Source organism: Protopterus annectens, chromosome 12.part0 (assembly GCF_019279795.1).
Source record: "Protopterus annectens isolate FY-2018-M chromosome 12.part0, PAN1.0, whole genome shotgun sequence".
NCBI lineage: Eukaryota > Metazoa > Chordata > Ceratodontiformes > Protopteridae > Protopterus > Protopterus annectens.
Genome location: NC_056746.1, coordinates 1,507,465 through 1,520,294, shown reverse-complemented (window position 1 = coordinate 1,520,294; position 12,830 = coordinate 1,507,465).

Here is a 12,830-nt window from a genome sequence, read left to right as displayed (position 1 = left end):
ATCCTATCAGATCCTATAGGTCAGATCCTATAGGTCAAATGCTGCTATTGTTCCTCCCTACTCATCCTTTATTAGATCCATAATACATTATAATATCCCGTCACTATATACCTGACTAAAAACGTGACCTAGCTGGAAAGACTGGTTTCCTATTACAACCGCGAAGGTCCACTTACCCGAATATGGAAACGTCGACACATATTCATCGAACTGCAAAAACACAGATTGTCCTGAAGCATGAAATCTGAAATGTTGATTCGTCATGGTTGGGCCTTCTGCAGTACAGCTCCGTAAGGTAAGTGTGTGATACTTACGGACCTTAGGGTTAGGGTGCGGGTTAAGGTAAGTGCATAGATGGTAATGTATGTGAGGTTTAGTGTAGGGTTAGAAGTAGGGTTTTGTTAAGTGTATGTGTGTGGATTATTTATTTTGTTTGTCTATAGCTTCTTAGGGTAAGTGCACGATAGTTATGGTCCTTAGGGTTAGGGTGCGGGTTAAGGTAAGTGCATAGATGGTAGTATTTGCTAGATTTAGTTTAGGGTTAGAAGTAGGGTTTAGTTTAGGGTTAGAAGTAGGGTTTTGGTAAGTGCATGTATGTGGTTTATTTATTTTTTTTTGGGTAGATAGTATGTAGCGGGCGATGGGGTTGGACAACTATGACGGTTCGAGTTTTTGAATTTCGCGGTTTAGGGCGTTCGCGTAATATGTGTCAGTGTTTACGTATTCAGTGAAAAGGATTTTTGTGGTTCTAATATAGACCAGGAAAGACCTCAGTGTTTCCTCACCAACAAAATCCAGGGCCTCAGCTCTGTGTCATGTGGAAAAATGACTTAAAGACCTTTTTCCTCTTTTCTATTTCATATAGATCTAATCTACATGGTGTTAAATGATCCTGTCCTGTATTACCTCCAGCATCTTTACAAAAGCTGTAATAGATCAAACAAGCTGCACAAGAGACCGGAACCTTCACCATAATGCAAACAGGGCATACTGGTGTACAAGATAGCTGTCCCAAAGAATTACTCTTCTTTGGAGCAGATTACCCCTAACTCCTTAGCATCAAACAAAGTAAATCCTTGACTCTCTTCAAACTCAGTCGTGGCAGGTAGATTGGTAATGGAAAAATCAACCCTAGCCTGGCTCCACAAAGGGTTAGCAAGTAATACAACAGCACTGGCTAGGTTACACTTGATCTATCTGATCAACAGCCTAGTAAGAACCTATGAACCTATAGACAATATGTTAACTAGCCAGTTTTGTCATATTATAATCTGTAGATTGTGTTAAAAGTAATGATGATTCTGCAATAGTTCCACATTCTCATTTTAAATGTAAAAAGCATATAGAAGTATCACTGTGCACAACATTAACAAATGCGCTTCCCCCATATGCTCTCTTTCTGGTCACATAGCGTACTGCTGTAGCATTGCTTACTTGGTTTATAAACACAGTATACAATAGTTATACAGAATACTAATGATGCAGTGTTTATCACCCTTTGTTACTTCCCTTTCATTAAATGTCACTATCTCATTTGGACTTTATATTTCTTGAAATATGTCTATAAACATTATGTTTCTTCTCTCGAGAGAATTATCTATGTTTTGCTGTATTTTGGAATTTGTTTCCAAACTGCCTTTTTTATCAGACTAGTTTCCCAAAGTTCACTCTATTCATCCTCTTTCAGTGATTTGTTCAGTTATTAAACTCATGCTGTTGCTAACCCTCGCTATTTCTATTTCGCATTTTGCTTTCAATGGAAAGTGCGAAGGCCTGCTTGTGTCGATGCAGTTATCCTTTTTTTATTTCCTTTCTTGCTCATCCTTTCCTGAAGCATTTCATAGTCATTTCTTCACTTGACTTATGAAACCTTTGAATTCTTGGTTCACCAGTGTAGGTAAAGGTAAGTACAGATTTAGGTGGCTGCCTTTTGCTGCTTTGCAAACACTTATTGCACTGATTTCTGTTTTGCATTCAGTCTCTGAATCATTGCTGATATTCGAGTAATATAAACTCGGTGCAGCAGAAAACAAAATTCAGTGAGCTACAAAATCAGTTGGGGAAAGTAAGACGTCCTGAGGCAATACCAATCTACTCTTAAAGTGTACAATGTAGTGCATTGCATGCCACTAATAAGCCAGATAAGTCTGTTATAAAATCTGCTAGGTAAATCAGATTAAAGGATTAATACCTTAGCGGCTGTTTTTTTTTGTTTACATTGTTATTTTATTTTATTTTACAATACAATTTGCTTACTTTTTGTTGTCTCACTGTGCCCTTTTTCATTTTTCAAATTATTGACAGCATTATTAAGTAACCAGTGTAAACTGAAGCACTGTGATGCTCATCCTGTACCATTATAAAAGTAGTAGTTCCCACCAATAGGGCAGGCATTATAAAAAAATACTGCATCATCCAGGGGGTGTAATGAGGTCCAGAGTGTAGTCTTACATTTCACAAACAGCCTCTGTGTTTGTTTTTCTTATCTTTCTAGAATGAGTGGTCTTATAATTTCTAAATTTTATATATATATATATATATATATATATATATATATATATATATATATATATATATATATATATATATATATATATATATATAGGTTCATAGGTTCATAGGTTCATACTAGGCTATCTGGCTATCTGCCCTAGGGCATTTATAAGCCTAGCCAGAGTGTGTTTGGCTTTCGCCACCCATTTTAAATTAATTTTGCTATGCCCTTTTTCGAGGTTAGTATACTGTGCCTCTGTCTGACAGTGACACAGAAGTGATACCCGAGGTAAACCTACAATCTCCCATCCACTCATCAAGATTCCTCTTGAAGAGAGTCAATGAGGGACTCTGCCTAACCTGGACTGGGATTTTATTCCAGAGTGAAGGGAGCCTCTGGGTTATGAATCTGTCCCTCCAGCATGTCCTATTTATTTCAGTGCTGAGGTTCAAGTCTCTCGAGAGTGTAGCTCGATGGGATTTGGATTGTCTGAGGTGCAGCATGTCCATTAATTCTGGGTTGGACATGGCTTTATACGTCAGGCACAGATCACCACTGAGCAGGCGGTATGCCACTGAGTAGAGCAAATAAACAACCTTTGCAAGGCTCGAACCCAGGACCCTGCATACCATAATCAAAGTAATTTACCACTAAGCCATGTCAGATATATATCTATATATATATATATATATATATATATATGTGTGTGTGTGTGTGTGTGTGTGTGTGTGTGTGTGTGTGTGTGTGTGTGTGTGTGTTGTATCTATTTTGTGTTTTGCTTTTTGGTGCTTTGAAACAAAGTTGTCCCTTTCTTTATTTTGACACTTACTTTTGGTGCACCTGCTGCAGGATGTCTGTTTTTAGGTATTAGTGATGACCACTATTGCAACTTAATTATTTAACGTTTGTTTACCAGGAAAGTCCGACTTGGAACAAACACAATTTTCCACAGAGGCCCAGGGAGAAACACTCCAGACACATGTCTTTGTAACAGGGGAGGAAACCAGAATAACCAGAGAAAACCCACACGAACACAGGGAGGACATGCAGACTCTGCACAGAAAGCATTCCAGCTGAGAATCAAACCAGAGAGCCTCTTGCTGTGAGGCAACAACACTACCACTGCACCACTGTACCATCCAAAATTACAACAAAATTTTGTTTTATTCAATTAGCAAAGTTGTTGGCAAATATAAGATATATGGCAGGTCATTGTAGCTCCTGCTGCAGTTACGTTTATTATCTCCATTCTATTTAGTTATTTTTTTTCACTCACTAAACAAAGTCACATTTAGGAACTGTAAACAAGATAGCAGCAGGTTTTTTCTATCTCTGCTTCACTGTGATTAAATGTACTGGTGTGTAACTATAGGCTTGATTTCAAGTTAACCATACAAATTTCAAATCTCAGCTACTCTCTCATCTTTCTTCCAAATGGGAATGCCCTTGCCATGCTCCAATTTAACTCCCCCCATTCCATCTTGCACTGACTCATCCAACTACCTCTCCTATTACTTCATCCCACTGAAAATAATCCCTCCCCTACTAAAAACTATTTTTCTCTCTAACATCTATTGTACTATACTCTCCAATCTCAAATATACTATTACCCTCTCCATGTATAATATTTCCTAACCTACTAATTGCTAGTAGCTATATATTTTGAAATGTTAAACCTACAATTGAGTTTATAACAAAAATATTCACTTTATGCAAATGTTGAAATTTCTCTATTGAATTATGTCTTTTCATTTTTGTAATATTGTGACAAGCCAATTGCAAATAGCATGGAGCTTATCTGTAAATGTTTAATTAGCTGTATGAACTATGTCCTTTTGTCACATGTGAAATTTAACTTGCAATTATTGTGTAGCTTTTCTCCCAGGGCCTCCACTGAAAACGGGCTCTTCTTGGCCCAGTGGACTTCCCTGGTCATCAAACTTAAATAAATAAATACAGCTTTAAATCCACATTAATACTCTATTGAAGAATGTTGGATCTCTTATAGGATATGATTTTACTTTTTGTCCATTTTTAAATACTTACAAAATGTAAATTTCCAGTGTTCTGCAACTCCAGTATCCAGCAATGATAAATTCTTGCTTTTTTTAACTTAGAGTATTCCTTCACTGGCCTGCACAACAAGTAGTCCAGCATAACTGGACTACATTTCTCTGAAAAAGTAATCAATAGATGAATGAGTGAATGAATGAATTATTAATTAATGAATAAATGAATTAATTAATTAACAGATAAATACACAACTAAAAGGAAGTAAGAAACAAGCACAGAAACATTCCCATTCAATTGTAAAAGCCTTGTTGCTGTAGAATCTTATTCAATGATTTGATTTTCAGTGTGAACAATTAACAACCCCTCTTAAAAGTAAAGGATGATACATTTACTAATGAAAAACAAGGGCGAGTAGCACTGTGAGCAGAGTCAACAAACAAACAGATAAATCTTAAAATAAACAGTTTAATGAGCGCTTTCGGTAGGATCTGTGTCCTACCTTCATCAGACAACTACAAAACAATTAATTCGGCATTATATATAAAGTAAACACCTCAATTAGTCAATCACCAATTTAAAAAGAGTAAATACTTGTCCTCAAAGAACTATTAACTTCTTATTGGTATAAAGCCAAAAACATCATATAAAATAAGTTAAAAAATAAGGTAAAAACAGCCTCATTAGAGTTAATCAATGTTAAGAGACTATTGTATAAATCTTTAATAAATTATTATATTACTAGTTGGTAAATCAAATGTATATTATTCCATATAAACTTACTTAAATAAAAGCCATAAAATGTTATATATGTGTATATGTGTGGAACCAAAACACTATATACAAGACTCTACTTAAAAAGTCACTAATATATAGTATTACTATATTAATATGAGCACACATAAAATGGGTGATCTAACAATTAATATCTCTGATAATAAACAAGCAAAAGCAGCTATATAGTAACTTTTCAATATAACTATTATTATATACATGATATTTTAAAATCAAGAATAAAATCAAACAGAATATGCTATACTATGCTATTTGATTAGCAAACTAGAAATTCGAAGCAAGGAAAAAATGTATACATAAATATGTAAAAATAGTACTAATCATTCCCATTGGTTGACAGAATGTCAAATCATCTATTCAAGGCTAATCATTTTAAAATACTTTTTAAAGACACATATTCATTTAAGCCAGGATATATATGGGCTTCTGTTCTACTCTGCCACATGATTTCATCAATCTCTAAATTCAACTGCCAGGGGCCGTTTCTAGGGTTGAGATGCCTTTGTTGCAGCACAGAGAATTTTCAAACATGATCCAGAAAGTCTGTAATGTGTCTAGCCAAAGCATTATTTGTGTCATTTTTACCAACGGCATAAAAATGCTCATAAATACGTTGTTTAAGTTTTCTCTCAGTCTTTCCAATATAAAATGCGGAACATTGAGAGCAGATGGCTACATATATGACTCCTTTACTATGACAATTAAACCTTCCATTATAATAAAATATGTTATTTTTTATTTTAATTTTATTGTCAACACAAATCAGTCTACATTGGTGGCACGCACCACATTTGAACATGCCAGGGTTACCACAAGGTTTAGACTTTGTCTTCGTTTCTAAAATAGATTTTAAATTTGCCCCTCTTCTAAAAATGATTTTTGCTTTTAAACCCAGAAGTTTTAACAAACCCTTGTCCTCAGAGATAATTGCCCAGTTCTTATATAAAATCTTTTTCATTTTGTGATGGTCCAGAGAATAGGTACAAAGAAAACTAACTCTGTAATCCGGTTCTGAATTATTAGGAACCATGTTGTTAGTTGGCTCTACAGTATTGAGCATAAGGGATAAGTTGTTAGCCAGCAAGGGCTTAAAATGGCCTTCATGCCTCTTATTACTCACTTCTAGGCAAATAGAATCAATCAAATGCTCAGGGTAGCCTCTAGGAGTGGACATAGTCTTCAGGAGAGAGCATTCAGCCTGAAAGTCATTATCATCAGTAACCATCCTAGCCGCTCTAACCAGCTGTCCTTTAACAACCGCTTTCTTTTGATGAAACGGATGGCTACTGGTGAAATGAAGAAAGGAGTTAGAATAGGAAGGCTTTCTATATATAATGCTCTTATACCTACAGTTAGTGATGTCTTTAAGTAGGTTAACCTCCAAATAATTAATAGCCACTTCTTCTACTTTATACGTAAACTCAAAGAAGTCAGTCATAGATTGTATACTATCCATAAAAGCAGGAATCAAAGCTTTTGACCCTTTCCATAATACGAACATATCTTCCTGGTAATGGGTATACCAGGCTACATTATCTATGAAAAGGTCATTTTGGAAGAGTAAGGTTCTCTCCCAATATGCCATGATGCAATTTGCAAAGCTACCCCCACAGGGGGAACCCATGGCTACGCCGTTTTTTTTTTGTAGGAAAAAACGTCCATCAATGATCATATAATTATTTTTCAGAACAATTTCAAGTAATGTCTCAACTAAATAAATAGTTTTCTCATCAATGCGTTTAAGGGTCATGAAATCTCTGATCCATTCTAGGCCAAGAGTCTGAGGGATGACCATATAGAGGTCCTTAACATCAATAGTAAGGAAACAGGAGTCATTACAATATTTTAATTTATTAATATTTTCTAAGAAACTCCATGAGTCCTTACATATTTGAGCTTCCTGCTCAATCAGCGGCCTCAAGATACTGTCCACATATTTAGCACATCCATATGTGATAGAACCTCTCCCATCGACAATTGGCCTAAAGGGGGGGGGGTCATAATAACTTTTATGAATTTTTGGGGATCCAAAAAGTGCTGGTATTTTGGGGGTATTCATTGTTAGATACTGATATGTATCCAAATCAATGGTTCCTTCCAGAAAAAGATCATCCAGTATTATGTTAATTTTCTTATATGCCATATTAATTTCATTAATATTGGCTGGAATGTATGCTCCAGTTTGTAAATATTTATCCATACATGACACATATGCTTTTTGGTCCATAAAAACAAGACCACCCCCTTTATCAGGTTTCATGAGCCCTAATCCCACAGTCCCATACTAAGTTAATCAGCTCGCTTTCTTGCTCTGTAATATTGGACTTTCTATTCCTTCTAAAACTATTATCTTTACATATGGATTGCAGATCGTGTCTATAAAAAGTATTTTAAAACAATTAGCCTTGAATAGATGATTTGACATTCTGTCAACCAATGGTAATGATTAGTACTATTTTTACATATTTATGTATACATTTTTTCCTTGCTTCGAATTTCTAGTTTGCTAATCAAATAGCATACTATAGCATATTCTGTTTGATTTTATTCTTGATTTTAAAATATCATGTATATAATAATAGTTATATTGAAAAGTTACTATATAGCTGCTTTTGCTTGTTTATTATCAGAGATATTAATTGTTAGATCGCCCATTTTATGTGTGCTGATATTAATATAGTAATACTATATATTAGTGACTTTTTAAGTAGAGTCTTGTATATAGTGTTTTGGTTCCACACATATACACATATATAACATTTTATGGCTTTTATATAAGTAAGTTTATATGGAATAATATACATTTGATTTACCAACTAGTAATATAATAATTTATTAAAGATTTATACAATAGTCTCTTAACATTGATTAACTCTAATGAGGCTGTGTTTGGAAATCACTAGGTTAACAAAGAGACATACTACTTGACAGAAGCCCCATGGGGGCACTGCATTCCTACCATGCATAGTCACTGCTGCTTATAAATGTCAGAAGCATCTAGAATGCTGTTTATAATGTTCCATGTCCAGCAGATGATAATGCTGTACCATTTCCTGCATTGAGATGAAGTGACATAACGGAATATAATGTTGTCCAGGGCAATAAAAAGCACTGTGTTATGATTAAGTCACATGATGTAAGCAATCTAAGTACAGTTGGAATACTTTCTAGTAAGATCCTCTGCTTGAGACATATTGGCAAAAAAAAAAAGCTGTCAGCCAGCAATATCAAGGATGTGAATTGCTTCTTCTGATAAAATGTCTCTGATCATTACCCACTGATGGAAATGAGGAGGCCGGACTGAATGGCAAAATGCTCTGCAGTTAAATGAATTCTGACATTTTGTAAACTAGCCTGCACATTATTCTCTGTCTAAAGATAATGACATTCAACCGTCCCAACAATACACTAACAGGTCACTTATTTTTAATAATGAACAATTACTTTATGTAACAGACAGAGTTTAGGCTACTTAAAAGCTTGCAAAAGTCCCCACTACATTTTACATTAATAGACCTGATAACATTTCCTGAATAATTTGTAAACTCTGACTAGGCCTTCTCAACCAAAATGGTTTAAATCCCTTGATGAATGCAGACATATTGGTTTCTTATCAGGAGTACTGCTGCCTTTATTTGTCACACAAAATATAGCCAACTATCCATAATAAAAGAAGAATTAAGACTGTGTACAGACATATAAGCTAGGTGACGCCATACGTACCGTTTTAATGCCTACATATTCTTCAGGTAAGGTAATTTAATTCACAACTGCAAATCGACTGCTAATTCCACATTAGACTTTGTACCCTCTTCCCTTCCATATCCCATTTGGTACCCATCCTTCTGAGAACAGCTGTAATACCTTCATATTTGCCCGTTTTTTTCATTTTTCTGATATCGACTACTGTAATATTTCTACTTAACTGATTATACACAGAACTTTATCAAGTGCCCTACTTAATTAGTCAGTGTGTTTTCCTGCTGTGTACTTACGCCCCCCCCCAAAAAAAAATACAAATTCTTCTGTCCTCTACCAGTGCCTACCTTCTGAAGCCTACTGAAAGCCCTTTATGCATTGGCGTATCCCTTCTTTCTCTTCCTCATCCATTTTTTTTCTTTTCTCCCTCACGTATGTTCTCATATTATCCTTAATATTGACATAGAAATGCAGTTGCTTACCTCTGGCTTCCTTGCCCTGCTTCCCACGAATCAGCTTGTTCTATTCCACCCTTTCACTTTCTGGGCAGCTACAGGCCTTGGAAATCTTTTTAAGTTCCTTTGTTCTGACGTACACTTACAAGACAGGTTTGCACACTTACAAATTCTACAGACAGCATTGTACACTGAGAAGATTTTTGTAACTTGTGCATATTATTCTGCTATTTTTTTATTTCATCTATATGCAATCCATCAAATTAGGCTATGTTTAGAAATAAACTTCAGTTTAGTATGACTTTCTTATTGTCAGCAGTAAATAAATAGCAGATTGTGTCAGGTCAAAAATGCTGCTAAATTCTAATCAGGCCACGTTTATTTGCACACCAATAATTATTTCCCAATTAGCAAGTTAACGGATCTGGTTAGAGCCCTTTCCCATAAGGCTGTAATGACTGTAAACATTCAGTTTAAGGGATTTAAAGGCACTTTACTATTTGTTCCTTTGTTAGTGTTTTCAACAATTTTGTTCATCTGACCGATGTCCGAATAACTGGACTACAGCCACTACCTTTCTGTCCATCACATCTCACATATTAACATAGAAAGTGCATTTTGTACCCCAGAGAAGTTGCACGGACTTTTTTTTTGGCAGACTGTCTGAGATCCTGCACTTAATGGTGAGAAGGAACCTGTCAATTAAAAAGCAATATAAGGAAAGGAGATGTTCTGAGGGCTGAATTTAGGCAATAACTGAATAAATGCTGTCAGTGAGAAATAAGTCACAGTGTGTACCAGCAAGAAACTGAATGAAAACTGCTGTCATCTGTGAAAAGTGCAAATTATGTTTTCATTCTTAATGGACAGTAGTATAGACAGCAATGTAAGTGAGGAAGAACTCGTTTATTGCTACATTATTTTCTTTAATGCCAGAAATAGCCACGTGAAAATAAATATCCTGTCAGTAAATGCTGCATCTGATTGCAAAAGGAAGGGAGAGTAAAGGTCTTTTTTTAACCCTTCATGACAAATGCTATCAACAAGGAAAAAAAAATGACAAGTTTAGAGCTTTTTGGCAATCAGTCAGTATAGATCTTAAAAAGGGCACTGCTGTCCTTCAAATATTCCTTGTTGAGAACTAATATTCTCATACCAAAGCTCTGGATAAAACGTAATTTGATGATGTTTCAGAGATATGAGGCTGAACATTTTTTACTTCTATCAAGCATGTCATAAAACCAAGTAAGAAAAAAATTTAAATCTGTATTGCAAGTGACAGAAATGTCAATTAAAAGACTAAAATGTCCACGAAAACCATTATGTGTATGGCTTCTTGCTTTTATCTCTCTCACTCGCTCTCTTTCATTTTTAGTTTTGCATTTTACAAGTTCTTGTTCACATATGATCAGCATACCAAGAATACTTACATCTGAAATTACTTTAACTAATACAAACATTCCTACAGCAATGTTAAACTGCACTCTTTTTCATTGTATGCAGAGTATTTTCGATCCATTTAAAATCTGATTTGAGGTTAGTCATTTTTGCTTTTTCTTATTCTGAGAGTCTGAGTAACTGAACAATTGCTAAGAAACAAAAGAAGGTGCTACGTATCACCACACTGTTCACTGCATGTTTCCAAAGGGGAAGTAAAGTGTGGACACTTTCCATACATATCATTCGGTAATCCATCAGTAACATTGGATGGTATGGAGTAGGCATGGTGTAGCATAGAATGGAATGGGAACACCCTTTGTGATTATTAAACAATGGTACATCAGGAGCAGATAGAATGGAATGGGAATACACTTTGTGGTTATTAAACAATGGTGCACCAGGGGTAGATAGACTGGATTGGGAACGCCCTTTGTGTGTGTTAAACAAAGGTATACCAGAGGAAGACAGAATGGAATGGGAACATTCTTTGTGGTTATTAAACAAAGGTACACAAGGGGTAGATAGGATGGAATGGGAATGCCCTTTGTGGTTATTAAACAATGATGCACCAGGGGCAGATAGAATGGAATGGGAATGCCCTTTGTCGTTATTAAACAAAGGTACACAGGGGAGGATAGAATGGAATTGGAACATTCTTTGTGATTATTAAACAAAGATACACCAGGGGGAGAATAGAATGGAATGGGGATGCCCTTTGTGGTTATTAAATAATGGTACACCAGGGGTATGGGTGGCAGGAAATTGAACATCTTATACTGTCTTATTCCATTCTGTAAAAACAATATCCCATGTGTGGGCAATGTACACAACTTATCACACATGAATGTATGCATTTTAGAAACAACACCCCAGCTGTACATAGCCTGATCCCAATGGAGTAACTTAGGGGGGTCCAGCTGTGTGCAGTCTGATGAGGGTGCATTTGTTAACATGAATGCATGCATTTTAGAAACAACACCCCAGCTGTACATAGCCTGATCCAAATGGAGTAACTTAAGGGGGTCCAGCTGTGTGCAGTCTGATGAGGGTGCATTTGTTAGCCCAGTGACACCTCCTTTCCCTGCTGTGTCATTCAGTTCTAATGAGGAGTAACCAAAAACAAGAAAAGACAGAGAGTTTGTGTGCAACTTTTACTGGAGCCAGAACAGGCTGCAGACAGACTAGAGCAGCTGCGTCCAAGCACTTTGTGCTTGCTTGTGGTGGTAGAGCTAAATGTTTACATGCTAGAGATTTTATATATATAGTAGAAAATGTTTCTTTGTTGTGGATTTTTGAACATTTAATGTATTTTTCTAGTGCTTGAAATAAGATTTGGACTTGTTTAGTTAAGTGTCATGCTATATGGGGAGGTACTTTAATTTATACATGCATACATACAAATATTTAAATCATGAGGCATTAATACCTTCTAGCCTGCCAATATACCAAAATAGTTTTTTTCCATAACAAGTGCCCTGGCTGTTCTTAAAAATATCTAAACTAGTACTTCTTTAATGTAATTTGGCAGTCTGTTCCATGCATCAGCTACTCTATCAGAGAACCAATTAGTACACCTCTCATTCGTATAGAATTGTCTACATAGGTGTATGATAATTCTCTACTACTTTTTGACAAAGCCAAATATTCCCAGAGGTAGTTGTGTCTAAATGCCCTGTATAACTCAATAAAGTCTCTTCTTAAATACCTGTACGAGACTGTACACATTCAGATATTTTATTCTTTCATAATAATATAAATTTTTACATCCATGGATGCCGTTGGTATATTTCCACTGCACTCTTTCCAGTTTATTCCTGCTTGTTTTCTTATAATATTCCCATATTGTTATTTCATTACTCAAGTTTGGGTCGAATGAAATTAACAAACAATTACTTCATCATGTTTGGTTTCCTAAACTTTATGAATCTTTTTATACA